The sequence below is a fragment of the Hyla sarda genome, chromosome 1 (assembly GCF_029499605.1).
Source record: "Hyla sarda isolate aHylSar1 chromosome 1, aHylSar1.hap1, whole genome shotgun sequence".
NCBI lineage: Eukaryota > Metazoa > Chordata > Amphibia > Anura > Hylidae > Hyla > Hyla sarda.
This window is the reverse complement of record NC_079189.1, coordinates 348,479,400-348,492,842: the sequence shown is the minus strand read 5'-3', so window position 1 is coordinate 348,492,842 and position 13,443 is coordinate 348,479,400.

The following is a 13,443-nucleotide window of genomic DNA, read 5'->3' as shown; positions in this document are numbered from 1 at the left end:
TAAATGCTCACTGTACCCCTTGTTACGTTCCTCAAGGGGTCTAGTTTCCAAAATGGTATGCCATGTGGGGGTTATTTTGCTGTTCTGGCACCATTGGGGCTTCCTAAATGCGACAAGCCCCCCGAGCAAAATTTGCTCTCAAAAAGCCAAATATGACTCCTTCTCTTCTGAGCATTGTAGTTCGCCCGTAGTGCGCTTCAGGTCAACTTATGGGGTACCTCCATACTCGGAAGAGATGGGGTTACAAATTTTGGGGGTATTTTCTGCTATTAACCCTTGCAAAAATGTGAAATTTGGGGGGGAAACACACATTTTGGGGAAATTTTTTTTTTTTTTTTTTACATATGCAAAAGTCGTGAAACCCCTGTGGGGTATTAAGGCTCACTTTATTACTTGTTACATTCCTCAAGGGGTCTAGTTTCCAAAATGGTATGGCATGTGGGTATTTTTTGTTGTCCTGGCACAATAGGGGCTTCCTAAATGCGACATGCCCCCGAGCAAAATTTGCTCTCAAAAAGCCAAATATGACTCCTTCTCTTCTGAGCATTGTAGTTCGCCCATAGTGCACTTCATGTCAACTTATGGGGTACCTCCATACTCAGAAGAGATGGGGTTACAAATTTTGGGGGCTATTTTCTGCTATTAACCCTTGCAAAAATATGAAATTTGGGGGGAAGCACACATTTTAGTGAAATTGTTTAAAAAATGTTTTACATATGCAAAAGTCGTGAAACAGCTGTGGGGTATTAAGGCTCACTTTATTCCTTGTTACGTTCCTCAAGGGGTCTAGTTTCCAAAATGGTATGCCATGTGTTTTTTTTTTCCTGTTCTGGCACCATAGGGGCTTCCTAAATGCAACATGCCCCCCAAAAACCATTTCAGAAAAACGTATGCTCCAAAATCCCCTTGTCGCTCCTTCCCTTCTGAGCCCTCTACTGTGCCCGCCGAACACTTTACATAGACATATGAGGTATGTGCTTAGTCGAGAGAAATTGGGCTACAAATAGAAGTATACATTTTCTCCTTTTACGCCTTGAAAAAATTCAAAAATTGGGTCTACAAGAACATGCGAGTGTAAAAAATGGAAATTGTGAATTTTCTCCTTCACTTTGCTGCTATTCCTGTGAAACACCTAAAGGGTTAAAATGCTGACTGAATGTCATTTTGAATATTTTGGGGGGTGCAGTTTTTATAATGGGGTCATTTGTGGGGTATTTCTAAGATGAAGACCCTTCAAATCCACTTCAAACCTGAACTGGTCCCTGAAAAATTGTGATTTTGGAAATTTTGTGAAAAATTGGAAAATTGCTGCTGAACTTTGAAGCCCTCTGATGTCTTCCAAAAGTAAAAACTCGTCAATTTTATGATGCAAATATAAAGTAGACATATTGTATATGTGAATAAAATAATATTTGGAATATCCATTTTCATTACAAGCAGAGAGCTTCAAAGTTAGAAAAATGCAAAATGTTCTAATTTTTCATCAAATTTTGGAAATTTTCACCAAGAAAGGATGCAAGTTACCAAAAAATGTTACCACTAAGTTAAAGTAGAATATGTCACGAAAAAACAGTCTCAGAATCAGAATGATAACTAAAAGCATTCCAGAGTTATTAATGTTTAAAGTGACAGTGGTCAGATGTGCAAAAAATGGCCGGGTCCTAAGGTGTAAAATGGCTGGGTCCTTAAGGGGTTAAAAAGTTCCATATTTTTTTTTTATTTCAATCCTTTAAAAAAGCATGCAAAAAATATAAAGGTGACCCCACAAAATCCAAGGGAAACGCTGACGCGCTTCGGTTTATTAATAAACCTTAGTCATAGCGATATTCATATGTGGGAATCTGTTCCTCTCTTTATACCTGTAGTAAGTGTGGTTTAGGAAAATACAAGGTCCACCCACCTGGAGGGTGGGGGCAGGCATTAATCAGATATGTGTGCGAATTCACACCTGTGTCATAGATCAGGTAAGAGAGAAGGAACAAAATAGAAAGAATATTAAACAAATATACATGAATATACATCACAGCAGTATCAATATTTGAACTTGTAATTAGAAAATGTACATAAGGTCATTTTTGTAGTTGAGTCCTCGGGGGAATCTGGTATACAGGCGGAGGATCCAGAACGCCTCCCATCTACCAGCTTCCCCCAGTCACCACCTCTGTTACGAGGTTTAACCCTCTCTATCCCTTGTATACTTAAACTGGCCCCATTGCCCCCATGTTCTTCAAAACAATGTTTAGCAAGTCCTGACATGGAGCGTTGGGTCCTGTTCAGATTATGCGGCATATGAAGACGTTCCAGAATTCTTGTTTTGAGTTTGCGAGAAGAACATCCTTTGTATTGTAAATTGTACGGCAAATAGCAGAATAAATAACAATGATTTAAATTCAAAGGAAGTATTCATATATTTGCATATATTGCAACGAGTATGATTGCATGGGTAATTAACCTTATAGTCTAGCCAGTTTTTTGTGGTCTTTTTATTTGAAAGGGAAAAATCACTAGGAGATAGTTGATTGCATAAGGATTTCCCTTTATGTGGGACAATTCTGATACCATCTTTTATTATATTTGAGAGTTTCTCGTCCTAGTGTAATACAGGTAAATGGTGAAGGATGATTTCTCTTATCTTATTGAAATGTATACTGTAAGGAGTGCTGAAAGTAGGTGAGTCTTCTTTAGTTGTTTTTTTTCCATTTGTCTATTTTCTAGATAATAACCTTCAGGTTTGGCGTTTACAATATTTTTTGCTCTATCTGTCACCTTTTTTATAGCCTCTATTTGTGAGGTGCTGTGTGATATCTTCACATGTGGAGATATAATTTTGTTCTATAGATGAAGCTCTCTTGGTTCTTACAAATTCCCCTATAGGGAGATTTTTGATTACATGGCGAGGGTGGCAACTTTCAGCATGTAATAAGCTGTTGCCTGCACATTCCTTATGATAGAGTTTAGTGTAAATTTAGTTTGAAATAGAGTCACCCTTAACCCCTTAAGGACTCAGCGTTTTTCCGTTTTTGCTGTTTAATTTTTTCCTCATCACCTTCTAAAAATCATAACGCTTTCAATTTTGCACATAAAATTCCATATGATGGCTTATTTTTTGCTCCACAAATTCTACTTTGCAGCAACATTAGTCATTTTACCAAAAAATCCACGGCAAAACGGAAAAAAATTAATTATGCGACAAAAAATTTCATTTTGTATTTTTTGGGGGCTTCTGTTTCTACGCAGTGCATTTTTCGGTAAAAATGACACCTTATCTATATTCTGTAGGTCCATACAGTTAAAATGATACCCTACTTATATAGGTTTGATTTTGTCGTACTTCTGAAAAAAATCATAACTACATGCAGGAAAAGGTATACGTTTAACCCCTTAAGGACCAGGCCATTTTATACCTTAAGGACCCGGCCATTTTTTGCACATCTGACCACTGTCACTTTAAACATTAATAACTCTGGAATGCTTTTAGTTATGATTCTGATTGCGAGATAGTTTTTTCGTGACATATTCTACTTTAACATGGTGGAAAATTTTTGTGGTAACTTGCATCCTTTCTTGGTGAAAAATCCCCAAATTTGATGAAAAAATAGAAAATTTAGCATTTTTCTAACTTTGAAGTTCTCTGCTTCTAAGGAAAATGGATATTCCAAAATGTTTTTGCTTTTTATTCACATTTCCAATATGTCTACTTTAGGTTTGCATCATAAAATTGACATGTTTTTACTTTTGGAAGACACCAAAGGGCTTCAAAGTTCAGCGTCAATTTTCCAATTTTTCACAAAATTTTCAAACTCACTATTTTTCAGGGACCAGTTCAGGTTGGAAGTGGATTTGAAGGGTCTTCGTATTAGAAATACCCCATAAAATACCCCATTATAAAAACTGCACTCCCTAAAGTATTCAAAATGACCTACAGTTAGCATTTTAACCCTTTAGGTGTTTCACAGGAATAGCAGCAAAGTGAAGGAGAAAATTCACAATCTTCATTTTTTACACTCGCATGTTCTTGTAGACCCAATTTTTTAATTTTTACAAGGGGTAAAAGGAGAAAATGTATACTTATATTTGTAGCCCAATTTCTCTCGAGTAAGCACATACCTCATATGTCTATGTAGAGTGTTCGGCGGGCGCAGTAGAGGGCTCAGAAGCGAAGGAGCGACAAGGCGATTTTGGAGAGCACGTTTTTCTGAAATGGTTTTTGGGGGGCATGTTGCATTTAGGAAGCCTCTATGGTGCCAGAACAGCAAAAAAAAAAAAAAAAACACACACCATTTTGGAAACTAGACCCCTTGAGGAACGTAACAAGGAATAAAGTGAGCCTTAATACCCCACAGGGGTTTCACGACTTTTGCATATGTAAAAAAAACAAACAAATTTTTCACTAAAATGTGTGTTTTCCCCCCCCAAATTTCACATTTTTTGCAAGGGTTAATAGCAGAAAATACCCCCCAAAATTTGTAACCCCATCTCTTCTGAGTATGGAGGTACCCCATAAGTTGACCTGAAGTGCACTACGGGCAAACTACAATGTTCAGAAGAGAATGAGTCATGTTTGGCCTTTTGAGAACAAATTTTGGTCGGGGGGCATGTCGCATTTAGGAAGCCCCTATGGTGCCAGAACAGCAAAAAAAAAAAAAAAACCACATGGCATACCATTTTGGAAACTAGACCCCTTGAGGAACATAACAAGGAATAAATTGAGCCTTAATACCCCACAAGGGTTTCATGACTTTTGCATATGTAAAAAAAAAAAAAAAATTTCACAAAAATGTGTGTTTCCCCCCAAATTTCACATTTTTGCAAGGATTAATAGCAGAAAATACCCCCCCAAAATTTGTAACCCCATTTCTTCTGAGTATGGAAATACCCCATGTGTGGACGTTAAGTGCCCTGGGGTCGAACTACAATGCTCAGAAGAAGAGGAGCGCCATTGAGCTTTTGAAGAGTGAATTTGTTTGGAATGGTAGTCAGGGGCCATGTGCGTTTACAAAGCCCCCCGTGGTGCCAGAACAGTGGACCCCCCCCACATGTGACCCCATTTTGAAACTACACCCCTCACAAAATTTAATAAGGGGTGCAGTGAGTATTTACACCCCACTGGCATTTGACAGATCTTTGGAACAGTGGGCTGAGCAAATGAAAAATTAAATTTTTCATTTTCACGGACCACTGTTCCAAAAATCTGTCAGACACCTGTGGGGCGTAAATGCTCACTATACCCCTTATTACATTACATGAGGGGTGTAGTTTCCAAAATGGGGTCACATGTGGGGGGGTCCATTGTTCTGGCACTATGGGGGCTTTGTAAACACACGTGGCCTTCAATTCCGGACACATTTTCTCTTCAAAATCCCAATGGCGCTCCCTCTCTTCTGAGCATTGTAGTTCGCCCGCCGAGCACTTTGCATCCACATTTGGGGTATTTTCTTACTCAGAAGAAATGGGGTTACAAATTTTGGGGGGCTTTTTTTCTATTTTCCCTTGTGAAAATGAAAAATTTAGGGTAACACCAGCATTTTTGTGAAAAAAAATACTTTTTTTCATTTTGCCATCCAACTTTAACAAAAATTTTTCAAACACCTGTGGGGTGTTAAGGCTCACTATACCCCTTGTTACATTCCGTGAGGGGTGTCGTTTCCAAAATGGGGTCACATGTTGGTATTTATTTTTTTGCGTTTATGTCAGAACCGCTGTAAAATTAGCCACCCCTGTGCAAACCACCAATTTAGGCTTCAAATGTACATGTGCGCTCTCACTCTTGAGCCTTGTTATGCGCCCGCAGATCATTTTACGCCCACATTTGGGGTATTTCCGTACTTAGGAGAAATTGTGTTACAAATTTTGGGGGTCTTTTTTTTCCTTTTACCTCTTATGAAAATAAAAAGTAAAGGGCAACACCAGCATGTTAGTGTAAAAAAAAATTTTTTTTTACACTAACAGGCTGGTGTAGACCCCAAATTTTCCTTTTCATAAGGGGTAAAAGGAGAAAAAGCCCCCCAAAATTTTGTAGTGTAATTTCTCCCGAGTACGGGAATAAAACATATGTGGCCCTAAACTGTTTCCTTGAAATACGACAGGGCTCCGAAGTAAGCGAGCGCCATGCGCATTTGAGGACTAAATTAGGAATTGCATAGGGGTGGACATAGGGGTATTCTACGCCAGTGATTCCCATACAGGGTGCCTCCAGCTGTTGCTAGACTCCCAGCATGCCTGGACAGTCAGTGGCTTTCCGGAAATGCTGGGAGTTGTTGTTTTGCAACAGCTCGAGGCTCCGTTTTGGAAACACTACCGTACAATACGTTTTTAATTTTTATTGGGGGGGGGGGGGGTGGGGGGGAGACAGTGTAAGGGGGTGTATATGTAGTGTTTGCAAGATCTGGAGGACTATAGTTCAGAGACTACCATATAGTGGTCTAAAACTGTAGCCCTCCAGCTGTTGCAAAACTACAGCTCCCAGCATGCCCAAACAACTGTCTGGGCATGCTGGGAATTGTAGTTTTGCAACATCTGGAGTGCTACAGTATAGAGACCACTATATAGTGGTCTCGGACTGCAGCCCTCCAGATGTTGCTAGGCAACTTACCGGCTTCCGTCGGATCCAGGGAGCCTGCTGCACGACATCGCCGCCCGCCGATCTCCGACACCGGTCGTCGCGCGCAGCCTCCGCAGATCGATAAGTGGACTCCGGCACCGGTCCTCTGTCGTTTCCCCATTCTGCCCCGCCTATTGTGGATGGGCAGGTCGGGGAAAACGAAAGTTAACCCCCTCCCCGCCCCCAATCTGCTATTGGTGGTCGCGTCTAGACCACCAATAGCAGGGATAGGAGGGGTGGCACCCTGCCACCTCACTCCTATCTCTTCAGGGGGATTGTGGGTGTCTTAGACACCCGCGATCCCCCTTATATTCCGGATCACCGGGTCACCATAGACCCGTAATCGCGCAAATCGCAAGTGTGAATTCACTTGCGATTTGCGCCGATCGCTGACATGGGGGGTCTGATGATACCCCTGGGCATTTGCGCGGGGTGACTGCTAATCGATATCAGCAGTCACCCCGGTCCGGTCCCCGCCCGGCGCACGCCAAGGACCGAAATTCCCACGGACGTACGCGTACGTCCTTGGTCCTTAACTACCAAGATACTTAGACGTACGCGTACGCCCATGGTCCTTAAGGGGTTAAAATTGTCACATTCTGACCCCTATAACTTTTTTATTTTTCTGCGTACGGGCTGGTAAGAGGGCTCATTTTTTGCGCGGTGTCTGAAGTTTTTAGCAGTACCATTTTTGTATTGATCGGACTTTTTGAGCGCTTTTTATTCATTTTTTCATGATATTAAAAGTGACCAAAAATACGCTATTTTGGACTTTTTTTAATGGAAAAAGGGGGGTGATTCGAACTTTTATTAGGGAATGGGTTAAATGACCTTTATTAACTTTTTTTTTGCAGTGTTATAGCTCCCATATGGAACTATAATACTGCACACACTGATCTTTTACCCTGATCCTGCAAAGCCATAGCTTTGCATGGATCAGCGTTATAGGGGGTTGATTGCGCAAGCCTGTAGCTCAGGCTTGGAGCAATCAAATGCCACTCGGACACTAGTGAGCAAGGTAAGGGGGCCTCCGCTCGCGTCCTATCTGATCGGGACATCGCAATTTTATTGCGATAGTCCCGATCAGCCCGACTGAGCTGCCGCAAAGCTTATACTTTCGTTTTACATCTGGCGATCAACTTTGTTCACCACGTCTGAAGGGTTAATAGCACGCGGCACAACGATCTGTGCCGTAGGCTATTAGTCCCGGTATGATGCGGGGTCACAGTGTGCGCCCTGCATCCTTAAAGGAAATCTGTCATCAGAATCACCCGCACTAAACCTGTTACACAGGCTTGTAGTGCGGGTGATCCTGATTAAAACGCTTCTTACCTCATTAAAAACTGTGCAGCGGTTCGCCAGATATCTTCATTTTTAGTTATATGGTATTCCCAGGCTTGGGACTCAGTGGGAGGTCCGCAGCATCAGCACGGACTCGCTTACGTCATTTTCACCGGGCGGAGCGGCTGCCCGGCTCATGAATATTCATGGCTGCCTCATCGCAGTCTTCCTCCTGGTGTAGGTCACGCCCGGAATCGGCATTCTCCTGCATATCTATCTATGCAGGAGAACGCCACTTCCAGGTGTACAGCCCTACCCCCGTGACCTACACCAGGAGGAAGACTGTTATTTGAAAGAAATATTGTTTGTACAGCTTGAAGTAAGGTTTTCGTATCCTGTATAAATCCTGGGATCCGGGTGGTGGGGGCTGGAGAAGATGGTCAAGCCATGCACCCAATAGTTCCTGTAAAGAATCAATTCCGGCCACTATAGGTCTAAGTGGCAGAGGGAAATCATTTTTATGGGTTTTGGGGAATGCATGAAATACCAGACATGTGGGTGTAGTTGGAGATAAATATTCTTTCTGTTTTGGTGTAATAATGTTTAAACTAACCCCATCTTCCAGCAGTCTGTACAGTTTTTTTTTTTTACAATATTGGTTGGTTCCGTTTTCACCGGACGGAAGGTGGTAGTATCTCCTGTAACATTTGTAGCATAAGTTTTTCATAGAGGGAACAGTCCATAACTACCACCAAACCGCCTTTGTCGGATGGTCGGACAATAATATTATCATTATTTTTAAGTTCCATAATTGCTTTTTTCTGTTGCCAGGTAAGATTGGAGGTAATATTCTTCTTCTTAGTGTTTTTCAGTTCCTTTAAATCCCTTTCAACCCGTATTTGAAACATGTCCATGGCTTCACAGTGTGAATTTATAGGGTAAAATTTAGGGTTAGAGGTGGAAAATGTAGAAGTGGTGGTTGCTATTAGAGAAGTCAGTGAGGGTGTGTCCTGTAATTCCGTCAGTGCTAGTGTAGCTAGTTGTTCTGAAAAACTGCTTGCTAAAGGCATGTGGCTTCTTCCTTTAATATTGAGAGGACATTCATTTATAGTATTCTCACTATTTGCTTGAACATCAATGTTTTCATTGTTTACTTAAAAATGTCTTTTAACTGTGAGTAATCTTAGAAATGTATTAATGTCCAGCAAGGTATAATATAGATCAAAAGATTCATCAGGTACAAATGTTAGACCTTTCTCCAAGATCTGTAACTAAAAAGTAGATAAAATAGTAGCCGAAAGATTGTAGACTGGGTAGGTATTTATTTTATTTCTGATAGTTCTTTTTTTTGTTCTGGGGTATGTGGTTCTTGTGTTTTTTTCCCACCCTTTGTGTATTGTGTCTTTTCCTCGGGAATCTGTGTTGATCTTGTTCACACAGGGCGTTTGCCCGTTTTTATGAATGTTGATTTCTTTGGGTATTGGAAGGGTTAAAGTGAACTGACTCCACATGTTGATCTAGTTCGTTTTCTGAGCCATCTGTGTAATAGTCTGTACGTTCAGTATCTGAGGAGCTGAAACTAACATTTTTCTTTTCCTTATCATGTTTGTAGTGGTTATGTTTTTTGAGGATAGATTTTGGTTTATTGTCATATTTCCGATGCCAAGTGTAGACTTTATTGTTCGTATAGTCTTTTAAGTCTCTGTTAAATTTAGATTTTTTCATATCAGTTATGGATGATTCTAGTTTTTGTAGAGACAGGTACATATTTTTCTGAAGTATTTCACATTCTTTTGTATCTGGCTGGACTGTAAGGGTAATTACCCATGCAACCATACTCGTTGCAATATATGCAAATTTATGAATACTTCTTCTGAATTTAAATCCATATCCAACAACACAACATACAAGATGAAATCATTCATAAATTGCCATACTTCCCATGTCATTTATTCTGCTGTTTGTCATACTTGCAATTTACAATACATCGGATGTTCTTCTCTCAAACTCAAAACAAGAATTCTGGAACATCTTCATATGCCGTATTATCTGAACAAGACCCAACGCTTCATGTCAGGACTTTCTAAACATTTTTTTGAAGAACATGGAGGCGATTTGTCCAGTCTAAGTAAAGTAATAGAGAGGGTTAAACCTCCTAACAGAGGTGGTGACTGGGGGAAGCTGGTATTCAGATGGGAGGCGTTCTGGATCCTCCGCCTGGATATCAAATTCCCCCGAGGACTCAACTACAAAAATGACCTTATGTACATTTCTAATTACAAGTTCAAATATTGATACTGCTGTGATGTATATTCATAAATATTTTTTTGAATATTCTTTCTATTTTTTTCCTCCTCTCTTACCTGATCTATTACACAGGTTTGAATTCCCACACATATCTGATTAATGCCTGCCCCCACCCTCCAGGTGGGTGGACCTTGTATTTTCCTAAACCACACTTACTACAGGTATAAAGAGAGGAACAGGTTCCCACATATGAATATTGCTATGACTAAGGTTTATTAATAAACCGAAACGCGTCAGCGTTTCCCTTGGATTTTATGGGATCACCTTTATATTTTTTGCACGCTTTTTTAAACCATCTGCCAACAGCCCACCCTGTGGGCACGTCAAGTCTACCTTCCTCAAGTATGCTTAACGTCAGTTTTTACTGTAAATCAGTGTCTCTTAAATTGTACACCAAATACTAAAAAAAATACAGCTCATATGATAAAATATTTCCCAACATGTATATTGCCAAGGAGGGATATCGATCTCTGGCCTCAGACACACCAGAGTCTGCTAGTGAGGATGATGGCCTCCCACCTTCCTACTGTAGTCCTCTAGCAACTATAAAGAGCCCCAAGAAGTAATTGAAGGATGGAAGTGGCCCCTAGTCATCTGACCATGTACCACAAGTCTCAGGTTTTCATTGGGAATACAGGGATATAATTCACCACATCAAAGCTCAAGAAGCAGGACTTTACAAAAAAAAAAACAACACATGATGAGCTGCTCTAGTAAGATGTTCTGGATTTTCATTTTACCCCAAAATCATTCTCGCAAACTCTGTACTCCAGTAGGCCCTGGACAGTCCTTCCTTAAAGAGCCCTGCCATGTGCCCAGTCTGCCTAGCCCATGCATCACACTAGGCATTGCGGGACCCAGGAGAACCCACATAATTCGTGGGGTGTATGTGTCTGGTGGTGCAAGCTGGGCACAACATATTAGGCACTGAAATGGCATTTGTGGAAATAATCACAAATGCACAATCAGAATTAGCTTTTGGAAAAAAAATGTTTGGGTTAAAATGCTCACTATACCCTATATGAATTCCTTTAGGGGTACATATCCTAAAATGGGGTCACTTTCCTGGGGCTTCCAGTCAGGTAGTGACTGTGCCGACTATATATGCCCCCAAAAATTCTCAGGTCTCCTTTTTGACATGTGCCCTAGAAGACTTCTTCACGCATGGTATGTTGCTACTAAGTGGCGATTTCAATCTCCCGCTCCAACCCCTGCTGTACACGTCCTCACAACACCCTGCTGTCTCATCGCCAGCTCAGTAGGCTTTGGCGACTTCTCCACTCACTGCAGATGTGTGGTGTCTCCAGCACCCAAGTGACAGGGACTACACCTACTTCTCTAGTCCCCATGGGACCTATAGTAGACTAGACATCTTCATGCCTCACTATTACCTACATCACCTCTCCTCCAAACAGATAGGGAACCTATACCTTTCTGATCATGCCCCAGTCCTTTGTACAGTCCAGATCCCTTCCCTCAGCACCCTGCAGTACACAGCTAAATTCTTCAAGACTCTAAAAGTTGACCTGCTCCCCCTCCTATGCCAGACCTTTAATAGCATCACATCGGACTTCCCTTCGGCCCCTCTCAGGGCCTATATTACTGTCATACCCAAAAGAATTTTGGGACCCGAATCATTGCGCCAGCTACCACCCTACCTCTCTCCTAAACACGGACACCAAGTTGTTTGCTAAATTGCTCGCTGACTGTCTGGCAGTCCTTGGACCTCTGGTTCACCCTGATCAGTCTGGTTTCTTTGCTCTAGGGAGGCACACGACAATACAGGCCCTCATTTACTTAGACTTACAACCCGATTTTCTATCTTGCTTTCTTACCCGACTGCTTTTTCCCCTGGTATTTATTATTATGTCGCATCCTGTTTGTCGCACGTGGGTTTGTTGGTTTTGGTTTCCAACTCCTCTGAGTTGTCGGGAAAGAATCCACAACAATTCAACACATTTGGGTTGGAAACCTTTATAAATACGTGGGAAAGCTCAGAAATGTCGGTTTACGCCCCTTTTTCGGGTTTGGGAGAATCCACATCGTGTCGCAGACTGGCGCACAATGTCTGCGACATGTTGCAGACAAAGATGCGCCAAAAAAACCCGACAAAAGAAGTCGGGTTTAGAATAGTAAATGAGGGCCACAGTGTGGGCTTTTTCCATGGTGCTTTGGGCTTCTTTCTCTCGATGCCAAAAAGGCATTTGATCGGGTGAGCTGGAGGTTCACGGAGGCCTCCCTGGCACAAATAGGTCTGGGCCCATCCATGATGGGTCGAGTGGCTGCACTAAATCGCAATCCACAGCCGCAGGTTAACACATCCCTCACCTCTTCCCTTCAACTCTATTCTCACTCTGTCACGTTAATTCTATGGTTACTAGAGTGTGGCCATGAATGTTACCTCAGATACAGAGTGTCATGCATACAACACGAACACCCATTTCAATCTCCCCCCGGGTCCATTAAATACCTTGGGGTGCGTGTCCCAGCTGACCCCCTCAACAGTTATGCTCTCAATTTTCTACCTTTGTCTTCAGCCCTGGAGAGGGATTTAGTGAAGTGGTCGGCTGGCAATTTCTCTTGGCTCGGGTGAGCTAATATCCTGAAAATGAACATCCTCCCCCGACTGCTTTACCTCTTTCAGGCAGTCTCCATTGCTCTTACTCTCTCCTTTTTTAGGAGGCTTGATAAGTTGATCCGCTCTTTTGTTTTGGTGGGGCAGCCATCTAAACAGATCTTTACCGGAAGGAAGCAGGCGGATGGGCTAGCAGTCCCAGACTGCAAAGCCTACTATATCCCAGCCTCATTGACGCGGTTCCTGGACTTTTTCCATGGTCGCTCCTTGAAACACTGGGTGGATGTGGAGGTGTCCGGGGTGGAGATAGAGATCACATCTCTCCCGTGGCTGCCCTCTAACAATCCCAGTGAAGAAATTGCAAGCTTTACAGTGGGTGTGTAGGGAACTGGTCACGACCTTCAAACATTAGCTTTCTAAAACCAAACTTTTCTCCCCCTGATGGTCCGTTGACACCTGTCTTCGGTAATCCTATGTTTCTACCAGGAGCTGAATACTCCTCTTTCCTTGGCATCTCTGACCCTCCAGCCTTCCCTTAGAGGGAAAGATACTCCACCGCTATGATCTCTTGGTTCCAGAACATCTCCTCACTCCAGCTAGACACATGCAATATCTTCAACTCAAACACTTTGTCGAAACTGGGGGTAGGCATTTGCGCTTAGCTAGACCCCTCCTTCCT